The following is a 23,681-nucleotide window of genomic DNA, read 5'->3' as shown; positions in this document are numbered from 1 at the left end:
AAAGTTCAGTAAGACTTGGTAACCCAGTTGGAAATGAAAATTAGAGAATTTGGGGCATTGACCCCTTCATCAATAAGCTAGAACTCTTCAACATTTTTTACAGCCAAAGCACACCCATTCCGTTGAGAACATACACTCTGGTCCAAGGACTGTGTCTGCTCACCATTCTGGAACTAGGCCTTCACTCTCGCCTGAGTGTCCCCATTTCCCACAGTCACCTTCCGAAATCCCAGCCAATCTTCAAGGGCTAGCCCCAAACCCACTCTCTATCCCCAGCTTTTACCCAGACAGAATTCATCTTTTTCTCCCCAGCACTCATATGAGCCTTAGAATTATTTATGTGGGTATCAATCTCCCCGCAACCTGCTGAAGGGCAGGGCCATCCTAGCATCTGCCAGGCCCTCTTCCCCGCCACAAATGGACATAAGAAGTCAAAGTAAAGTGGCCAGAGGATAAAGGAGAGAATTCCATGGACCAAAAATGTCCTACAAAAAGGCTTTATTCCCAGAGGCTGGTCTCAGATATGATTATGTACTTACTTGCACAGCTAATTTTTGGACCCTATGAAATGGAACAGGGTCTATGAAGTAGACTCATAAAAACCCTGTGAGTGGTGGGTACACGGAGCGTTCTTATTCTTCTTCGTACTTTTCATTTGCAATTATTTCATATGTTTAAATGAACATAAAAGACCCCATCCTATTTAAAAGTTAGTGAGTTGAGTAACTTGTATTCTAACTTGATTTTCAGTCTCAAAGTTTTCCTGTAGTTTAAATTAGAAAAGTCATCCTTCGTGCCACAGCTTAGCTGTATTTTATCTACTGAATATGGTACCCAATGAAATCAATAGTCCATAGACTGTGATCCACACAATTCCACCTTGCATTGCATCCCTATTGAAAGGAACTCCTTGTGCAAAGGGTGGGGCTCTTGGAGAATAAAAAGTACCACTTTTTAGCACATGTTTAAAAAATCCTGAGCTGTTTTATTATTTTAATACTTTACCTTTGCCAGAGCAGAAAGTCTTTTTTAGGAATCATCTTTAAAATGATTAGCCATATAACTATTGCCAAGTACATAATAGGTGCTCAATAAATATTTTTAAAATAAATTAAAATACTATGCCTTTCTAAAAGAAAGATAACTTCAGTCACTTAAAACAAACAGCAATGGGTATAGCTTCCATTTCCTGCTCTTTTGTATTCATTAGAAATCATAGAAAAATGGGAATTTGGGGAAAATATCAGACCTGTTATGGAAACTGCATTGATGAGAGCAGATTGTAATTTTGTTTATAGTGATTTGATATACAATTATTTGAGGGATTTATTGTTATTGTGGATTAAAGCTGCGTTGTTACTATAATAAAAGATTGGCCCAGAGCCCTCATCCAATGCCAAACCCTCTAGCATCGGCTCTGTTTTTTCATCAGCTGCCCACCCCCCCACCACTCTCAGACTCTGTGCGATGCAGTCCTGGCACAGACCCCTAACCTAAAACTCCAGCCAATTTCCCTAACTACGCACTTTCTCCCCTTCACTTGCCAGACGCTTTATTTTTTTAATTGTATTTTTATTTACTTATTTATTTATTTGTTTAGTTTTGGCTGTGTTGGGTCTTCGTTTCTATGCGAGGGTTTTCTCTAGTTGTGGCGAGCGAGGGCCACTCTTCATCGCGGTGCGCAGGCCTCTCACTGTCGCGGCCTCTCTTGCTGGGGGAGCACAAGCTCCAGACATGCAGGCTCAGTAGTTGTGGCTCACAGACCTAGTTGCTCCGCGGCATGTGGGACCTTCCCAGACCAGGGCTCGAACCCGTGTCCCCCGCATTGGCAGGCAGATTCTCAACCACTGCGCCACCAGGGAAGCCCGCCAGATGCTTCTTTTTCTCAGATGTTGCACCTTGAAATCGAGGGTTTTCAACAAGTTAAAAAAGAAAATATAGAATTACCTAGCTTATCAGTATTTTAAGTATTCTTGAAGACTTAAATGAGAGTTCTTGTACAAAACCACTTGAACTCGTTCTTAAGATATGCTAATTTTTTTCTCTCTTTGATTGAACTGTTGACCTTCTGGATAAATGACTAGTTATTACCTCAAGTATGTTTGGAACTATTCTTGCCCTCACCATTCTAAAATGTAATTAACACGAAGACATTGTTGTAGGAGCACATCACCTAGGGCTGGGCTCTCATTAGACAGCACAAATCGAGCAGAACTGTGCATGCTCCATGCTCCAAAAAAATCTCTAAGAAAAATCCACAGCATTGAGGGAAAGGTTAAAATTGCTGACTTCGTGAGCTTTCTCTTACCCATATATTTAATTTGTATAAGGATCCAAACATAGAGATGACTGTGGTTCTACTGTTTGAAAAAATGAAAGCAACTCTGTTTTCTCAGAACTCTGCTTATGCAATGTGCCTGCTCTCACAGCACTGGGTCCACCAAAACGAAAATAATACATTTTAGAGCTCTAGCTTTTCCCCCCAAAGAAATGCATGGCATTTGAAGGTATGATCCCAGGCAACAACAGATGTTATAAAGAATGACTGTCCTCTAGGAGGTAGTTAACAAATATGGGGAAACTGAGGCCCAAGGAGGTGCAATAACTCACAGGTAATTCACACTCCTTCTTGAACTTCCGCATCTCTTCCGCCATAGAAGGAGCTCTTCACTTTCTGAATTGAAAACCATTTCATGCTGGCTGCTCAATTATTTCAGTAAACGCTCCTAAGTTTGGGACCAATCCCAACGGTTATGAAACCTTATATGAATAATAATGATGCTCTTCAGTCCTGGGGTCCCAAAGGTGGTCATTTCTAGTTCATCGCAGGGCAATTTGGATGCACATGTCGGGCCTTAAGTGACTGGTACCTTCAGGAGAAGGCTGCCTGATTCTACCATTTGCTTCACTTGTGAGTGCATAATACGTCTTAACGCAGAGAGATGTGTAGTATAAACAGTAATGTCTCGTTTTTATAATAACATTTTTCCTTATTTGCAAAACTATTTCTGACCTGAATTTATTCTTGTCATGGCTGGGTGTGCAAGCAGAGTCTTGTTTGCCTCTACAGCATATCAATAATGTATTAATTAGCTTCCCAATGCTGTCCCAACAAGGAACAGAGAGGATTTATCTAAACCATGAAACATGAAATAAAGCTAACACTTTGTTAATTATATCTTAAGGGCAGTCTCAGCATTAGGTTGTGTAGTGAAATTTCGGCCTAAGTTTTGAGAGAAGGTAACAGAAAACACTACTCAATTAACAAGGCATTTGTTTAGCACCTACTGTGCACAAATTCTAAGAGGCAAAAGAGGCTGAGATGGGCGAAATTGGCCAATTTAGTTTTATAGTCATAGTTAAAAGGCAAAAAAGAGCAAGATAATATTAAGAGTTTTAATTCAGTGTCAATTAGTTTAAGTATACTAGATTGAACCATATGAAATTGACAATGTCTGACCATTTTTTACCAAAAGAAGTGGCAATTTCATATGATTCAACCCAAAATTAAGGCACTCTTATCATACTGTATCAGTTCCTAAAATATTACAGTGTTCGTTTTCTATTTTTTTTTTGAAATTTTATTTTTTTATTTTTTTTATTTTTTTTTATTTTTATAATAGTGTTTTTTATTTTTACTTGTTGACAGTTTGCTTTATTTATTTATTTATTTTTGGCTGTGTTGGGTCTTCGCTTCTGTGCGAGGGCTTTCTCCAGTTGTGGAGAGCAGGGGCCACTCTTCATCGCGGTGCGCAGGCCTCTCACTATCGCGGCCTCTCTTGTTGCGGAGCATAGGCTCCAGACGCGCAGGCTCAGCAATTTTGGCTCACGGGCCCAGTTGCTCCGCGGCATGTGGGATCCTCCCAGACCAGGGCACGAACCCGTGTCCCCTACATCGGCAGGCAGCCTCTCAACCACTGTGCCACCAGGGAAGCCCCTCTATTTTTTAAATGAAATGATTCAAGTTGAAGCTGTCATTATTAGAAAATCAGTAGAAGGTAAATATAGGTCAGGGATTTGACTCCTGTTTTTCATATTTATTTATTTTTGTAGACTCAAAAAAATAGCATATATTTTGTAGTTTTTAAGGGTTTTTTTTTGTTTCTCTGTTTGTTTCTTTGTTTTCTACTATACTGGAGACTTCTGTTGATTTGATTTAGAGTCACGGACCCTACTACCTCTTCTTCAAGTGTGATATTCCCCAACTCAGTTCTTCAGGCGATTTCCTTTGTGATCTTCATGCAAAATTCTCCTGTCTCCCTTCTTTTCTGCAGAGATGTTTGAGTGCTAAACACTCTTGCCTTTTTTGATCTATTTCTCTATGGAAGATTAAATCTTAACATCCAATTTTGTCGGTCTGTCCCTGAATTACAGATTACTGAGCAGTCAGAACAGGTTACCACACAGGTATTCCACTAAATCCATTCCTCTAATCCCCTCAACATTTAACAAATATTTACCAAGCGCCTATTTTGTGCAAGCTGTGGAACAGCTTCTGTCAAATACGAAGTCATATGGCCACAATGCATGCATTCACATACATACGAATTTAGTGCAAACTAAGTACCAGGAACTGTTCTTGCACCTGACACGTTGGTCTATTGAACCCTACCCGAGGGGGGTAGGTTCCATGGTTATATCCATTTTAAAGATGAGGAAACTGAGGCCAGAGAGGTTAAGTGAGCTTCTAGAACTCAAACACCTGACCAAGGCACCAACCATTGTTCTGGTTATTGTGGAGGACCCGAGGTTAGAAAGCAAGTGCTTTTCCCAGACCATGAAGTTAAAGTGGGACAAATTAGCAGTGCCTTCTGATGCCCTAAAATGGTAAATATCAACCCAGACCGACCTGTGCACAATGACAGAAAACACCTGTGCCTGTCACGCTGGGTTTCCTCCCAGCTCAGAACACACTGACATGCCTCCATGAGGCCCCAGTGCACACGGGGACACATGCCACACGTGCTGACCGGGGCATTCTTGCAGAGTCACATCTTACCCCAAATCTTATCACAACTCTGCCAAACGTCAGTCTCTATCAAGAAAGTGTTTGCTCGTCTTCCCGTTATGCCCAACGTGTGAGCACTGATAACACATCTAAATTCGAAGAAAAGCAACAGAAGTCATCTCAGTCAACCTGAAAAGTCCAGTGACTCATTCACACCCTTTTCACAGGGCTCCTGAGGGCCGCCGGGCTTCTCCTGAACCGGCCTCCAGGCGCCTGCAGCCCGAGTACAGCTCAGGGCTTGATCGCTCTCCTCTGCAGATCAGATCAGTGCTAACTCCCCGCTGCACAGATGGTAGGGTTGCTCAGCCAGCCGCCCCTGCTCTGTGCTGCCGGTAACCCCACCGCTTATGTCCCTGAGGCCAGTTCAACAAGGTCGCCTTGTAAAAAAATAAGACGGAGGAAGATTCTGGCTTTTCAGCCCCAAGAGTAAATTCCATCACTCTGAAAGTAAAACCATAATATGTAAATTTGATTCAACTTATGTCAGGTCTGATAAATACATGCACCACATACGTATTGGTGCATGGATGCTTAAACCATGTACGCTGACTGCCGAAAACAAAACAACTTACTGTCTCATTAGGAAGACAAGAGCTGGTAGGCCAACTCACCAGAATAAAGAAAAGAAAAATGGATACTCTAACTTCTATACACACACACACACACACACACACCACACACCACACATTTGTGTAATGCAACCCACAAGACAGTTGCCCAGGCAGTGAATGAAAATTAATGTTTTCCAGGATTTTCCTGTTCAAATTTAAACTGGTCCCATGAGCTTAGTGAGCTTGGCTTTAGGCCTCCATCCTCAGATGGAAGGCTGGCACAGATTTCAGCCTTAGTAGGGCAGTAAGCAGAGTAGGTAAGAAAGAAGGCTCAGGAGCCAGACACCCCAGGCTGGAATTTCAGCTCTACTGTCTTCCAGCTGTACAACCCAGGTAAGTTACTTATCCATCCTGTGCCTCCATTTCTTCACGTGTAAAATGGGAATAATATAACTAAAACTAACCCCAGTGGGTTTTTTATGAAGAGCAGATGAAATAATACGTGGTAAAGTGTTTAGAACAATGCCTGGTTCAGAGCAAGCCCCCAAGATATGGGAGTTATTTGGGACAGTAACTTCAAATGGGCTCACATATCCCAACAGGAAACTCTTGAGTTCTCTTTTGTTTTTAACTTTAATCTTCTTTCTTTTCTTTTTTTTTTTTTTCTTTTTGGCCGCACCACGCAGCGTGCAGGATCTTAGTTCCCCGACTGGAGATCAAAACTGGGCCCCCAGCAGTGGAAGCGTGGAGTCCTAACCACTGGACTGCCAGGGAATTCCCATCACTTTAATCTTTGTAGCACTTAGTTTCTTATTTCTTCTTCTTTTATGTATGTGCAGAAGGAAGGTGTTTAGCCATCCTTGGAGTAAAATCTTTCCTTTCATTAAAAACCATTATTAAGTGTCTTCAAGCTTCTTTTCTGCGGAAATGATCCAGATTACTTAATCGTTCTGTTTTACATGCTGTAATCATGTATTTGAACTTCTCAACCATCTCTAGATTTACTACACGCAGAAACATTGTCTAGGAAAATTTGGTTTTGGAATCCTTTATCATCTACAGTCCATTAGCTCAAATATTTAAAACTATTGTTCATAAGATCAAAGTTAAGTTCTTTACCATATTTGTCAGTTGGTTTTATTCTGTCATATTGCCATAGTCAACTAATTCTCAAATGCATAATTCAGCACAAGCCAAACCAGACAAGACCAGAAGTCATTCATTCATTTACCAAATATTTGTTGAGGGCCTATGATGTGCCAGGCACTGTGCTAGCCTCTAAGATTACAAATGAGACATGCCCTGCTTAGAGGAGCTTAGAGCTTGGGAGGGAAGACATGGAAGTAAACAAAGCATTGTCATAGTCTTTCATTAGATGCTGTACTTGAAGTGAGAAGGTGGCAGGATAACCTTGGGGCAGAAGGGAGGGAGAATTCAGCCCTGCTTGGTGGGTCTAGGAAGGCTACACAGAGAAGGTGACTTTTGAGCCATATTAAAAAATGGCAAGGAGGGACTTCCCTGGTGGTTCAGTGGTTAAGACTCCGAGTTCCTGATGCAGGCGGCCCGGGTTCGATATCTGGTCAGGGAACTAGATCCCGCATGCCACAACGAAGATCCTTCATGCCACAACTAAGACCTGGTGCAGCCAAAAAAAAAAAAAAAAAGAGGCAGGGGAGAAAAGGAGGAGAGTATTCAAGGAAGAAGAAACCATTAGCTTCCGTGGTGCTGGTATGTCTGGGGCCAGGATCTAAGGAGGATGCAGAAACACAAAGCTGCCCAGGTTGGCTGGGGCTGGGCCCACAGTGACCAGCCCAAGAAGCTTGAGCTCCATCCTGCAGGTCCAGGGAGAGTGGGGAGGGTGTGTTTTACACAAATCACTCTGGAAGCAGTGAAGAGGGGAGACTGGAGGCATTTGAGTCTGGAGTCAGAGAGGAAAAGCAGGATGCTGGGGTCATGGAGAGAGACTGTAAAGCCTCACTAAGGGGAGGGTGAAGGAAAGAAGGGAGTCATTTTAGGCATATTTAAAAGACAGGGTTTAAAGACCCAGCAGAGAGGGGTGCCAGAGTTGGGAAATAGGAGGAAAAGAGAAGGAAGAGTCCAGAAGGAGTTCGAGGTTTCCATTGTGGACCCCTGTGAGAGCCTCGGTGCCATATTGCACCATAATGGAGCGAATACAAGTTGGCACAAATCCTTCTCCTAGAAATGCTCCTCAAAGACATGTCTTGTTGAAGGTCAGTAGGGAATGTCAATGTTGTATGCAGAGGGCAGTATATATATTCCCTACTAGTTATTCTTTTTGAAAGACCCCTTAATATATGTGGCTTACATGAGCTAAGATAATATTCATTTAGGAGTTAATTAAAAATTAAGTTAATTTTTAACTTTCTGGAAATTAATTTTCCAGATACAGTGAGATGTTAGCATTATTTCAGTTGTCTGTGCCTGATAACCACTAAGATATCTACTTATCTGTTTACTTATTTATTAAGTAAGACAAGCTCCATGAGGTCAAGGACTTTGCCTCTTTTGTTCACATCTGCATCCCCAGCCCCTAAAACAGTGTTTGCCTCACCGTAGTTGTTCAATAAATATTTGTTGAGTAAATGAATGAATTTTCCATACGGGTGAAAAGAAATCATCATATCCTTTACTAATGAGGAAAGAAAAGAAAAAAAACCTGGACTTAAAACAATTTTTCATGAGCAGATCCAATTTGCAAAAATGGAACTGACGTTTAAAAGCTATTTTTCTTCCTGAAGCTCTACTTCTGGGAAAATCACAGCTGCCAGCTTAGATGGTGGTTTTAACTGCCCAGTTACAAATTCTGCACAGTTGTACACATTGGCAGAGCTCAACTTCCTTAAATGCTGTTGGACCAGGAAGGAAATGGTGATTTTCCTTATTGATTTCATGCCAGTTCCTCTTTTGTGAAAATTCCCGTGTGCTGTTCAGTGGAACACGTACAAGAAAACCCGAACACTGGGGGCCAGAAATTAAGTCTCTCATGTTCCTCTCTGGTGAGGTGATGTTAAACCATTTCTACTTTCAGGCTAGGGTGTTCAATTGTTTTCCCCTTTAAATTTAGCAGAGAGATTATTCCTCCTGGTGGATTGCACATATGCTCCTTTTGATCTGTGAAATAATTCATTCCCGGATAAACTTTAAGCTCCCAAATGATGCATGTAAAATACTGTCTTATGAATCGTGGGAGAAATGTTTCACATCCTCATCACTCCAACACGGTTGCTCCAAACCACTCTCTCCGAGGTTCCTTATTTTCCAAGAAGGAAAAAAACTTCAACGCACAGCACTAAGATAACAGTAATAGCAATCACACTTCCCATGGATGTTACTCAGTAAGTAGCCTCCTAGAGGCTACAATGTAGGAAACTCAGCAGCAGCAGCAAATCTTTTCCATGAGCTGGATACTGTGCTAGGTCCGTACACTGCAAAGAGGAGCAAGGCAAGGTTCCTATCCCTTGGGGCTTACAAATTAGCTGGGGCAGTAAGACAGAAACCACAAAGTAAAATTAATAGTTACTAATGAACTACATGGTCAGTAAGTGCTACACAGGATTGAGAAGAGGACAGTGGTAACCAGATGGTGTTCCTAGAGGAGATGGACTTGAATTTGACTTGGACCTTTAGTGGGGGACTGCAGTGAGAAAGGGCAAAGTGGTAGGAACATTCCTGGATGCCATTGCTAGGGGTCCCACCGGCTGAGGTGAAGGTTGTAGCAGCTAAGGTAGGGGCTAGATTGGGGGTGGCCTTGAATGCCACTCTATGATTGTGGGGCTTGATTCTAGAAGTAAAGTGGAATCATTGAGAATTTTGGAGCAGAAAGGATGTGAGCTAAGTAATGCTTTACAGAAATTAAATCAAACAGAGATCCACGCTATGAATTTAATTGGGGGTCTTCAGAATTGAGATAATGAGACCATGACCCAGGCTGGGGACAGTAGGATATCTCCATCATGCAGTACATTCCTGTGAATGCTTCTTATAGGGATTTCTATGAAATTGCACTCAATGTGCCTGACTGGCTCCATACCGTAAGACAGTGATTTTGTGATACTGCGTGCTGCTTGGAAGTAGACTCATTCCTTTAGAGCTCCACAGTGTGTACATGGAACAGGCCCAGGTGTGATCTCTCTGTAAACATCAGAGAATCTAGGCAACTCAGAGGATAAAAGCTGGGAGGAATCTCAGAGCCCACGAAGTCCACCCCCTCAGTTTACCGATCCAGGGGCCGGCCCTTTCTCAGGTTCACACAGCTCGTCAATGTCGGGCTCAGAGCGCCACCAGATCTCCTTACTGCACCCCAACAAAGCTTCCAAAGTCGGTCCAAATTCTGCTTTCAGGTGTGTGTGTATATATACATTCTGGCAGAATCCAGAAAAATCCGGTCCCTAACTGAGATAGTTGAAGCTACTTTCCTTGACTCTTCCCAGAACCATTCCCCCAGATCCAGTCCCTGCCTGAGCCCCCTCTTCATTGCTGCCAACTCCCTGCCTCCATGCTTTCCCACAGCATCTTCTGGCTTCCAGTTCTCTGCTCAGACCCTGTTGTTTCTTGTGTCTTGGCATGGATTGTGCTGTCTTCTTTGTCCAGAGCCCTTTATGGTCCCAGTGTAAGCCTCACCACCTTCAGGAGACCCCTTGGCCTCAGCCCCTCCCCTAGATGGACTCAGGTCTCCCTCCTTGGAGTTCTGCACTACCCTACACAAGCCTGTATCCCTGTGTCTCTTAGATGTCTTATAATTGCCTGTTTATGTGCCTGCCTCCCACCCTTCAACTGTGAGCTCCCTGAGGGCAGGGACTGAGTATGCATCACTGAACACCCAGCATCTTGCCCAGAGCCTGGCACATACGAGGCGTTCAAATGTCTGATGAATGAATGAATGGCATTTGCCTTCTTGGTGCATTCATTCATTCATTTAATAAATATTTACTGAGCAATTACTTATGATCAGTATTGCGGTTCACCCTTACACGTCAAAATACACCAAGGCACTCAAGCTCCAAGTTATGCACGTGTAAGTTATGCACGTGGTGTGTCCACATGCACATGCAGCAGAGACTGTGTACATGTCTACAAACACCAGAGCTGGCAAATGCAGTAAACTGTGTGCCAGATGTCTCCGAAATTTGCAAAGAACCAAGAACCAAAAATGACAGTTAGCTCCATAGAAGCCCTATAGAAGAAAAGAGAAAAAAAGCAAAAGAACAAAAGAAACTTGAGCAGAAGGAAGTGGCTATGGTTTTTTTTTTCTGTGCACTCAAGCCCAGGGGTGGGGAAGACTTATAAAATCATTCTGTGCTGGGCAGGTTCATGTAAACCTGAGTTCCTCAAGGGTTGGCTTTAGGAGCTGTTAGGAAAATTCATTGCCATGCACGAGTCGGGGGATTACTTTTTATTCCACTGGAAATTGTTAATGGGGACAGCGTTAGCGGCCCCTTCTTGCTCGGCCTGATAGAGAGACAGCGGGTTCACCCAAGCAATTCTGAAACCCTGATCACTGCCAATTAGGTGAGCATTGTCTGGCTGACATAATCAAGTGAGTATAAATATATTTATCGTGACTGGAGTGGGGAAGGGAGAGCAGAAAGATTGAGGCAGAAGCTGCCACCCCTTGCCTGGCTCCAGCCTGCTTCTAACTCAGCATGTCTGTCACCCGGTGCTCAGTAGAAGCCATCACCAGCTTCTGAGGTGCAATGCACAGCTGAGAATTCAGGACTAGAATTGTTTTCCCCAGAAGGGGCCATGTCTCTCCTTATTTTTCCTCCTCGCTTCTTCCCTTTTTTCATGATCACTTCTGTGAATGCTGCAGAGAGACAGGAAACCAGATGCCCCGCTGATCACATTTTAATTCTGCCCGGGCGGCCGCGCTGCCCCCAGTAGCTTATCTGTAGTTCAGAGTGATCTCGGGGAACGTTGCTGTGACAAGATTCCTACCCTCTCTGCCTGCCTGGGTGTGCATGTCTGTCTGGCATTGGGTTTATTTCATTGTCCACTCACGGAGCTTTTGTGGGAATATCTGTTGATGTGTCTAAGAGCTGGGCTTGAAAGACCCTGATAAAAATAGTCCAGTGCAGTGGACTAGATATAGGAGGAATTTCTCACTCTTTCACAGCTAGAAAGTGAGGCGAGTTGAAGTCATATCTGGTGGGGTTCATGTTGTCTGCCTGGAGAGAAGGGTCTGTTTGAGCATCTGCACAGATTTCAAAATGCAGGCTGCACCCATTCCTCCCCAAACCAATGGCCAGGGTCTGGTACAAATGGCCAAGTGGCATGGTTAGGGGGAGGTCAATGACAAAACTTACCTCTTGGCTGAATTTGAACTCTGGTCGATGCAGAGCCAGTCCACCAAACAAGAGATTTTTTTTTCTCCTCCCCTTGACTATTTGATAGCAGCATTTGTAGAGCTGAGTTGATTTCAGCTATTTCCTCCGCTTTCATCATGTGTGTGCTGCTCTGTCTTGGCATTTGAGGGCTGAAGACCCTTTCCAGTGGCTACAATGGATTACAAAACCCCTTCCCTGTGTCCTGTTCCCTTTAGTTTGTCTTCACAGCTGCAAATTGTTCTCAGCCTGTCTTCTTGGATTTGACAAAAACTATTTTATTACTGGTAGCACACGTATAATACTCTGTGATATAAGGGAAGGTGTAGGTACACAAAATAAATAAGAAGCCCGTGTAGGAGAAATGTCATTTTATAGAGATTGCTCAGCCTTAAGGCACCTGACCACCCTTATTCAGTCTATTCCTGCTAAATTTTTCCTTCTTCAGCTGCTCAGGAATTGTCAAGGCTAAACTCTTTTCAGCCAGCTACCGGAAATATGTATTTCCTTTGCTTTTCAGATCTTAATGGATGAGTTACTTCTTTTTTCTGTCTTCTACCTCTTGCCAGATATATTGTATTTCTGTTTTGTTTTGTTCTGAGAATGTGAGCTCATTTATCTCCAAGGGAGAAAGAAAGTCATTGTATATTTACCCGTTAACAAATTATCACTTTCAGTGAAAATACAACAGAACTCTCTCACTCTCTGAATAAATGTGTTACTCGCCTTGGCCATATCTTGGTTGGATGGACTGTCACTGCTCTTTTCAAGTGGGCTTAATTTTCTCTTGTTGGTTTTTGTTTCCTTGAAGCAAAGAGACTCTTGTTCCTTTCTTTGATCCTGCTTTTGAGGAATGTGCCTGTCTCCTTTCGGTCTTTGTTTTGTGAGCTGGTTCGATTAACCTCTTAGCATTTATCGAGGAATCTATTGTGTTGGGTGCTGTGGGTTCCTCTGAAATCCTCCCTGCTTGCACGTTGGATGGAGTCACTTATCTGAATGCTGACTTCCTCGTATTCCATTGGTTTTCCTCTGTGTAGACGGGGGCATGAAATAGCCATCTACCAAGAGATAGCACGATGTGGTAAACTGAACTAGAGTGCTGTAGTCAGCGAGACCCAGGTCGTAAAACGGTGCAGTCTTGGGCATATGGCTTCTCTTTTCTGAGCCACACATTCCTTGTTAGAGATGCTGATGGGAACAACAGAACAGTCTATTCTTCTTTGCTGTTCTCCATATTGAGATAACCACCAAACAGACAGAGAAGAGTCTGGTTTAACCAAATAATGTTGGTGCAAATTACAAATGTCTGTAAGAAGGTATTTTTGGCCTGAGCATTTCGGTGGCATTTAGTGCGGTGTCTGATGCATGTCATTTAGTTACAGGGATAAAACCTCTTGAACACACACAAAGCCCTTGACCTGGTAGGACATTACATCTTAATCATTTTGATTCTTTTTATTCAGGCTACTTCTTTCTAGGAAGTGGTAAAAAAGAAGTTAGTAGTATTGTACCAATGTCAGTTTCCTGGTTTTGATACTATACTATGGTGATACCTTTATTACCATTGGGGGAAGCAGGATAAACAGTATAAGGGAACTCTCTGTACTACTTTTGCAATTTCCTTTGGGTCTATAATTACTTCAAAATAAAAAGTTCAATGAGAGAGAAAGAAAGAGAGAAGGAGAATGGGGTGGCAATTAGGAGAAATGAATGCTCATCTTGGTTTTGCTCCCCAGCTAGACAAATATTCATATTTTGTTTTCCTCTTCCTCCCCTTTTCACATATAGCTTTTGTGAGCAGTCAGATATAAAAAGCTAGGGTACATTTCTCTATAAAAGAGGAGAAAGAAGTAGAATGAGTCAGGAGAACCCCTGCCAAATCGGGTCAGAAGGCCTACCACCTGCCCCTCCCCACACCCTTTACCTGCACAGACTTACCATCCGTATCCGCACTCACCTTGTCCTCCTTCCTTCCCGTTCAAGGGGAGATACCTCATCTGCTGCTACAGATGAACTCCTTCACCTGCACAAGGCATCCATGCCTTCCTGCTGTTTCCAAAGGCTCATCCTTCTACATAATCTCCCCATGTGATTCCTTCTTATCCAGGGTTTTAACAACCATCTAGATGAGAATAGCTCCCAAATGTATATGTCCACTCCAACCTTTTTTGCTGAGATCCACACCTATGTATTCAACCCCTGACTGGGAATCTCTACTTAGATATTGCGCATTTCAAACTCTTTCCAAGTGATCATTTCTTCCTACATTCCCTTATCTCCAAAAATGTCATCGCCATCTACTACATTGTCCATGGCAGAAAAACGAGAGCCTTTCTAGACCCATGCTGCCCAGTCTTGTAGCCTCTGGTCACGTGTGCTATTACGTGCTTCACATATGGCTGGTCCAAACTGAGATGTGCTGTAAGTGTAAACCACATAACAGACTTAGTTCAGAAAAAGAAGACAAGATATTTTAATATTTTATACTGATTTCACATTGAAGTGATGATATTTTGGATTTATAATATTAAATAGAACAAATTATTTTGAAAAATTTCCTTTTACTTTTTAATGTGCTACTAGAATATTTTCAATTACATGTGTGGCCTTCATGTGTGACTTGCATTATATTTCAACTGGATGGTGCTGCTCTAGACTCTTCTCTGCCTTTTAGCCACTCCTAATTGGTCAAAAAGTCACAGTGATTCTCCTGAGTTAGGACAAGGTATACAATATCAGCAACGTGCACAGGCTGAATTTGAATCCTGGCTCCACCAGTTTTTGATACATGTGAACCTGGGCCATTATTTAATCTTTTTGAGCCTCAATTTCCTTATCTGTCAGATGGACATAATGCTAGTTCTTACCCCTCAGGTTCAGACACCATTAAGTGAGAGGATACATGTAAAGCACTTACTATGGAGATAAAAGCATGTGCAAAGGCCCAATGCCAAGAGAAAGAGCACAGCTTCTCACAGTCATATTTCAGGCCCTCATCATTTCAGGCCAAGGCTACTGTAATAGTTTCTTCATCTCCAGTTCATCCTGCTCTCCAATCCTTCATATTGCCACCAGATTAAACATTTTCCAATGCAAATATTATCAAAACATTTAGTGAGTCCCCATCACCCTTGGGATAAAGTCCAACGTCCTTGGTATGCTATGCAAGGCCCTCCATGACCTGCCCCCAATGGAAACACCAACCCCGCCTCCTGCCAATCCCCGATGGCTATAATGAACACACTGGGCTCCCCAGTTCCTTCCTGCACACACCTCTCTCTCTATCTGTGATGTACGTGCCCTCTACCTGTCCACAAGTCTCAGCTCAATTGACACTTTTTTGGGGAAGCTTCCCCTGGTCCTTGCTGTGCCTGTGCCCATCCCAGGCTGGATTAGGAGCCACTTCTTTGGGGTCCTCAACCACTTGAGGTTTGGCTACATTGTCCTACTGCTCTTGCTTCTTTGGTCAATGTGTCTGTCTGTCCTACAAGACTCTGAGCCATCTGAGGGCTAGGATGGGCACCCCAGTCCACTTGGGATCTCCACGCTGAACAGGGTGCCCAGCACAAAGTGGGGCCTGGTAAATGTTTGTTGAGTGAATGCTTAAAGTATAGGAGATACTCCTGAGGGAAATAAGGAGAGTGAGAGCTAGTGAGGTCAAGCAACAGAAAATCTGAAGACTAGCCCGAGGAGAAATTGATGCTTCTTGGCCATGCAGACAGAATTAAGAGAGAGGAAAGAATCTGGGCAAGGAGTCAGTAATGGAGGATTTGAAATGAAAGACTATAAAAAAGAGAAAATCATGAAAAGAACAGAACCACATTTGGTACTGCTGGTGGTTTAGTAACTTCCTCTACAATGATTCCAGGAAGAAACAAGACTCTAGGAAAGCACAAATCATATAAAGAAAGGATGAGGTATCAGCAACCCATTCAAGGATTATTTGTTATCAGGACTAGATACATGGGTGATACAAGTAAACGTCAACCTGGTGACTACGTGATGAGACTACTAATAATTTACTGGGGCTGGTGCCCAGGAATTCTTTTACTGTGGTGCAAATGCCAAGCATGGAAAATTTTGACACATTATAGATATGAGAAAGCAGATAGTGAATTTGAGAATAATGATGTGAAATGCCAGAATAATCACAAGAGAAATATCTGAATGCATAAGAAGGTTTAGAGGATTACAGATTTACCACAAATATGGATTGCAAGAAAATTCACTTATAAAGACAGAAATTCCACTATATAAAATCCACTTATCAAAACATGCAGCATTCCAGAATGCATAATGCTAAACGCGTGTCTTTTGACACGCACACAATATTAAAACTTGCAAATAACACCAGAAAGATAGAGAAAGTAGGAAGTATGACATTTTGTGGCTCATGGGGTATATGAATGGGAAAATATATACTTCTACACACAAACCACAACCTTCACAAAAATGCCTAAAGGCTTCATTCCGACACCTCAGGTCTCATCCCACAGGATAGCTCACTCCTCAGTTTTCATGTAAAAGGCCTCATGGGACAGGTATGGTGTGAGGAGAAGGGACAGCAGGGAGAATTGAGGTGAGAGGGTGAAAAGATCAAACGATCCTTTGCCATCATTCTTGACAATGAGCCAGTCCTCTTTGAGAGTTCTGTGGAGAAGGTAAACATCTGGGATATACTTACGCTAGAAGGTATTTTTTGTTTATCTGAAATTCAAATTGAACTGGGCCTTCTGTGTTTTATCTCACACCCCTCCTTAGTGAGGTATACATTTCCTCATTCGTACTGCCTTGGAGCCACACACATCTCAATAATCGAGGAATGTGTGGGAAGTCGCAATAACTAACAATTCTTGAGTACACCTACTATGTGCCAGGCCCCATGCTAAGGGGTTTAGGGGGATATTTCACATGTTTTTCACAAGCACGCTAGGAGGCAGGCACTAGTATTATTCCTGTTTTAAAGACGAGGAAACTGAGGCTCAGAGAGATTAAATAACTTGCTCAGGGTCACCCAGATAGCCATTGGCAGAGCCAAGGCTTGAACTCTGGCAGTCTGACTGCAAAGCCCATGTACTTGCCCACCTCACCGGACACGGTGGCAGCAGCAAGCAAGGGGTAGATACATTGAGTCCCCAAAAAGAGTACGAGACAAGTGGGAGCATAGGGGATGACAGGGGTGGGCCCTGAGTGAGGCCTTGAAGGAGCAGTTGAAGTTAGACCAGGTGCCTTTATTTAAGCTAGAAAAGGGTAGATGCAGCCCCACACCAGGACTGGCAGCTTGATTAGAAGAGCACCAGATGGATTTCAGTCCCCACTGAAGCCTTAGCCAGGGGCCCTTGTACAGCGGACAACCTGCATAGCTGTACATAGCAGCCTGAGTTAGATGGCAGAAGGGGGGCCAGTGCAGAGGCGAGGATGCAGACAGGGTGATTAGAGGACAGTGAGGGGCCAGTCACTAAAGCACGTTTGCACGGGGTACGTGGTGCTCTGAAGTCAGTTTAGAGAGACAGGCTGGGGAGAGACTGCTGAAGGCCTGAAATGACAACAAGAGTCTTGAGTGGATCTGGGAGGGGGCATGGCAACATGACATTGACGAATTCTGAATGGAAAAATGACCCTCAGAAAGTGTGTGTGTCAGAAATCTTCAACACACAGGGTAGAGGGAGGATGGGGGCACGATAGCTAATGTGACAGCAGCCTATTTAAAGGACAGGAGAAGGGACTTCCCTGACGGTCCAGTGGTTAAGACTCCACACTTCCACTGCAGAGAGTCCTGGTCAGGGAATGAAGATCCCCGCGGCGCAGCCAAAAAATAAAAAATAAAAGACATGAGAAAAGGAAACTCAACAGACTGGAAAAGGGGACAAGGAGTGGGGAACAGAAAACACAAAAGAGGGAAAGTGGGTGAGAAGGTGAATTTCTTCCACTTTGCATTTCCCCAAGTGTCAAGGAAGAGTTGACCTGTTCTGATTTTTCTTTTCCTGAGGGTTGGAAAAAGCACAGCACAGTTGCTTTCAGCAAGGCATCTGGTTGCATTTTTCATGATACCCTAGAGAATAAAATGAAGAAAGAGGGACTTCCCTGGTGGTGCAGTGGTTAAGAATCTACCTGCCAATACAGGCGACATGGGTTCGAGCCCTGATCCGGGAAGATCCTACATGCTGCGGAGCAACTAAGCCCGTGCACCACAGCTACTGAGCCTGCGCTCTAGAGCCCGTGAGCCACAACTACTGAGCCCATGTGCCACAACTACTGAAGCCCACGTGCCTAGATTCCGGGCTCCACAACAAGAGAAGCCACCTCAGTGAGAAGCCCAACGAAGACCCAATGCAGCCAAAAGTAAATAAATAATTTTTTTTTTTTTAAATGAAGACAGGTCAAGTGATAACTACCAGAACGGGCGGGTTTGGAGTTGATACGCAAAAAATATAGATTAAGAGGTTAGCGTCAACCTGGAGGGAGTTTTTAGGTAAGGAAACTGAGTTCACAGGTAACCAATTTGTTTATCACCACACAACTGGTGAATGAAGGAGTCAGAATTCAAATCCAACTCTGCCTGACTCCAAAGCCCGCATTCCATTTATTATGGAATAAAGACCAAAAAGGCATTAAGTTTGCTTACGAAAAAAAGAGTTGATGGGCTTCCGTGGTGGCGCAGTGGTTGGGAGTCTGCCTGCCAATGCAGGGGACACAGGTTCGTGCCCTAGTCCAGGAGGATCCCGTGTGCCATGGAGCAGCTGGGCCCGTGAGCCATGGTCACTGAGCCTGCGTGTCCGGAGCCTGTGCTCCGCAACGGGAGAGGCCACAACAGTGAGAGGCCCGCGTACCGCAATAAAACAAACAAACAAAAAAAGAGTTGGAAGAGAAAAGCAGAGGGAAGGAATACAATAATTTTCAGTCTGAATTTTGCCCTAAGAAGAAAAAAAAATTGAATATGAGAAGATGATGCTCAAAAGTCCCAAATTCTTATGTCTAAGCTTTCGGACTGAAAATTATCATGAGACATTTTGGTTCCATATAACCAGTTCACCAAGCTCTTAGTCTATTCCTTCCAAGTCCACCCTTCCTACCGCACCCTTCCCCTCTGCCACGCCCATTCTCTATCATCTCAATACATTAGGGAAAGACCAGACCAACTTTCTGAGTCACTTCTGACTTTGAGAATCCAAGATTTAGGGCCCTACTTGATCAAAACTGGCAATTAAAAAAGAAAGAGAACTGCTATAAAACAAGGTTAATACAGGTGTTCCTCAGTTCAAGCAAACTCCAATTAAGACCTACATTTCCAAAAAGTAAGAATGTTACAGTTATTCATTTGATGGAAGCAATTCACAATATCCTCCGTTCTATTGGCAGCTTTTTAGTACATTTATGAGGTGACTTGATCAATAAAAATGTAATTACCTCCAATTTCTCAGTGACAGACTTATCAAATGAAGGAAACTATGCTGTCATACGGGTTCATGTCCACTTCTGCAAGCTTTTGAGACCAGTGAGCTAAAAAAATGATCCGCATTCCAATAATAAATGGGGGCTGGGGAATATAAGTAAAAGTGACAAGAAGATGAAGGTAGCTGTGGTCATGCAGTCATTCACTCTTCCCTTTTGTGCTTTGGTAAAGTTAAGGGAGCACAGAGCACAGATGGTGAGGGAAAGGCGGGGGTGGGGGGGTGGCGGGCGCTGTGAGTATTTGTGGTGTTTGTGAATGATGTTACAGCCCTGGTGACAACAGAGCAGGAAGATGGAGGCTTTCAAATATGTGATAAATGAGCCAAGCTTTCAGAGCCCAAATCAATAAAAACAAACACGAAGCGAACGGAAGGGAAGAAGGAAAAGAGAGGGCACCATAAAATCCCAGTGATATATTCTAGGGGAAATCAGGATGTGAATAGAAAATGAGAAGTGAAAAAAAGGGAGACTGGAGATGTGTAAAATGCCTGTCTGTCTTTCTGTCTCGTTCTTGGCTTCCACTCACATCCACCACCAATTCTCTTGCCCTTCTTATAGGGCTCATTAAGTAATTTCTGATTTTAGCTGGGTATTTTTAATGCTTCATTCCTGGTTGGGTTTTGCCAACAGGATTCCTGCTGTTTCTGCAGACAATTGTTACAGTTTTAAGAAACCATCAGGATAAAATGAGAAAGTGGCAAGTCTTGCAGCAGAGTGGGGCTAGAGGTAACGTCTCTGGGTCGTGGGCTCTTTCTGTTTCATTTTTGTTGTTGTTTTAGATTGATGTTTTCATGGGGTTATTTGAATAAGAAAAGTGTAGAAGATATTTAAACAGGAACATTTTAGATACACTTTTTCTAACTATATAGATCCATGGTAAATTACTAATGTTTTGAAGAGAAAGAAAAAGAAGTTGAAAACAGCAGAACACATTGTGGGGAAAGTGGATGGTGGGAAAGGTTAGACAACCATGATATCACAAGAGAGAAAGAGGCAAGGAGAGAGAGGGAGAGGAACAGAAAGGAAAGGAAAAGAGAACAGCTGCTTGTAAATTTATTAATTGAGATTGTTTCCACATCTGCAGTTGCCTTAACACATGATTGCTTGGTGTGAGGTCCGCCAGATTTATTGGAGTCTTTGCCTCTTTGACCAAGGAACAATGGGCTTGAATTTTGCAGGTATGTGAGAATTGCTCCCATTGGCTGATGGACAGCAGCCCAGGAAGGTTCAGGCAGCCCTCGAGTTAGCAATTATCCTGAACTAGCGCAGGACTTGCATTATTTTGCTAGGACCAAGAAGAGAGAGCACGTACCCTAAACTCTCACCTCATTTTCTCATTCATAAAATGTGAATGATAATAATAATAATAATGCATGTTGCAAAGGGTGGCCGTTTGTGAAGCCCTTGGCACGTGATAGACCATGGCAATAAATGGAACTTAGTCTTTGCTGGTTCTTGTTCCTAGCCATTGGTGAGGCATGTTCCATGTGCTCTCCCTACATGACTGTCCTGGAGCTTCCTGTTTAAAGACAGCAACGCAGTGACCAAGCTCTGGGCCCACGGCAGGGTTTAGAGGCCAAATCAGTTTTGTGTTTCTCAACCTTCCATTTCCCCACTTCCCTCTGGTTAGTGCTATCTTTTCTCTTTAGTTACTGGATCGTCTTGACTACAAGCATTGTACCTTCTGGTGACATTGCAGCCAGGGCCCCATAGTAAGTAGGGAGAAGCTAACACTTGCCCAGGGTAAGTGGGGGAAAATTGGGCCTTGAAAAGCTGAAAAGGAGTCTATGCTTGGATTGAGAGTTTTGAAATTTTTGAAATTTTTTGAAATTCTTTACGAGAAAGAATGGTAGAGAGCTGAGAGGCAAAAATACTTTGGAGAAAGACACACTAAACTGTTGATCCCCAATGATGAGCTGTGCCTTCTACATCCTCTTCCCAAAACACTGTGGGGTGAGGATTATTCTCTCCAGTCTTGATGAGAAAACCATGGCACAGAGAATTTGTTTCCCCAGCTACCAAGTCGGCAACAGACTTGAGATTTGAAACCAGGTCACTGTTACTGGCAGCCTCACCTTGCAGAGACTGGCAAATTAGGAAAAAAAGAATAGAATTTGCTTGAGTTTGAAAGAACTTCCACATTTTGCTTCAAGAAAGATTTTTCTTACAAAAAGTGTGAAGACGAATGAGATTTTATATGATGTGCTTTGAACTTAAAAAGAAAGTTATGTTTTATGAACCAAACTGGTGTTGATGAAAGAAAAGTAAGGTAATAAATAATCAGAAGAAGGAAGAGCAAATGACCCTTTATCTGGGCACCACTCAGTTTATGAGGCAGGGGAGGGGAGTGACTTGCACAGGGACCATCTCCTGATTTGTCTCCTCCCTCTTCTACTTCCCTCCCCTTGCCATCCCTCCCCCCCTCCACACACACACACGCAACAAAAAACCTTAAGCAGGAAAAGAGGAGCTAATTTTAAAAGAAGAAAGCATCCTTGAGACCAATGTAATCTCCATAATCCACAGTGACAGACGGGGACCAGCAGAAGAGCAATTTGATTAAATAAGGATATCAAGGACTTAGAGGGACTCTCCCATTGTGTCACGTCTGTCTGTTAGTTTTTGAAATATATTTCTTTGGCTTCCAAACCTGGAAACCAAGTGCCTTCTAGCTGGGGAGATGTTCCCATTTGGAAAATAGGAAAAAATCTCAGGGCAAATCCAAGGGGTCCAGGCAGGGTTGGGTTCCCAGGTTGGACTGAACCTAAGAGGCTGGCAGAGGGTCTGCAGGAAGTGCTGGCAGAGAGAGGCATTAGAAGGTCAGGGTGGGTACTGCCAGCCTTGCAGTGGATGGTTATGGGCTGAGCCTGAGGCCATTGCAGAGAGCATGCCTCCCTTGCCCATGTTTCCTATCCCACTGCCCGCTGCCCATTTGTTAACCTGTCATCAGAGACCGCTCTGTTGCCGTTTTCTGCACTGAAGCAGCTAGAGGATGAATTGTTCGGTACGGAACACACCTGCGCGGGGAGATGGAGCAGTCCCTGAAGGGTTCCGTTCATCGGCCACTTCCTAGTGGCTTCAGGACTGGCGTCAGCAGATCAGCTGCCGAGGAATGATCGTCCTCGGACAAGCTTCAAAGGGCCCCTCTAGTTCCGTGTGTTCACCCCTGCTGGTCATGCCAGGGGATTTATGCTTTCCTGGGGCTTATGAGGGGGAAATAATGAGTCACCCGGGGACAAGAGGAAAATAAGAATGTCCCATGGGCACAAAATCATTTAAAATGGAGGCTTTTAGAGGGTACAGTACAAAGATCTCAGCCAACTAGCCAGAAATGGTTTGTGGAGTATATTTTGCTTGTCTTGGCATACTCTGGTTGCAATAAAAATCAGAAATGTTTATATCCCGTGGAGAGAGTACCTATGGAAACAGGCCAGGTCCTCCTGAGAAGGCCCCTGAGATCCTAAACCCAAAAAGAAATGGTCCTGCCTCTCTGACTTGGGAGATCCAGATAAGCATAGGAGTTGTTGGTTGTAAATCTTTTAAAGGAGAAGCCCATGGTGGCCACTCCCAAGTTCACGGCTATCTGCAAGCTTGGTTGTAGCCGCATGATTCCAACTCCCACTTCACCCTCCACACCTGGCCTCAGATCCAAGTCTCCAGAGAAACCAGAAGGAGGATCTTACTAGAATAGGACTGGAGGCTCTCTATTTTAAGGGCCCCAGAGGATGAGTTAGAAGTAATTGAAGAGCAGGCACAGTAAAGGAATCTGTAAGCCTTGTTAGACATTCAGAGAGAAGGTTAACATTTCCAGCATGGCCAGCTAATGAAAGAGGTAGCCTGTAAGCGAGGTTCTGCTGGTTTCGAATAGAGCCAAAATGTCATTGAGAGCGCAAAGGGAGGAAAGGCCAGCCCTTGGTCACTTGGCCATGTGCAGCCTTTTTCTTTTCTTTCTTGTTTTTTTTTCACTTTCTTTTCCAGAATAAATTGGTTTAGGTCTCTAGAATATTTCAGCAGAGGCTAACAGGTGAGTTACAGGTAGTTGTCCATCCTATGCTTACAGATTTTCAAGAAGAGCCATCTATGACCTTTCTTGGTTTCCTGCTCTGTCCAATGCCCAGTAAGAGGTGATAAAGCAGAAAGGCCCTAATCACAGCTGTAAGGTTCAGATAAAAGAAAAACACACAGTAGGGATTTCAACACAAATCATAAACCTAGACTCAAAGTAGCAGAGAGGGACTGGTCACTTTGAGATGAAAGGGGACCAACTTTCCAGGGAGCTCAGAGAGAATTTAAGCATCAGAAAATGTGTAGGAGCAGATGTCTTCCAAT

The sequence above is a fragment of the Mesoplodon bidens genome (assembly GCF_964165515.1).
Source record: "Mesoplodon bidens genome assembly, chromosome: 11".
In the NCBI taxonomy this organism is placed as follows: Eukaryota; Metazoa; Chordata; class Mammalia; order Artiodactyla; family Ziphiidae; genus Mesoplodon; species Mesoplodon bidens.
The sequence above is the reverse complement of the archived record's forward strand: the minus strand, read 5'-3'. Positions refer to the sequence as shown.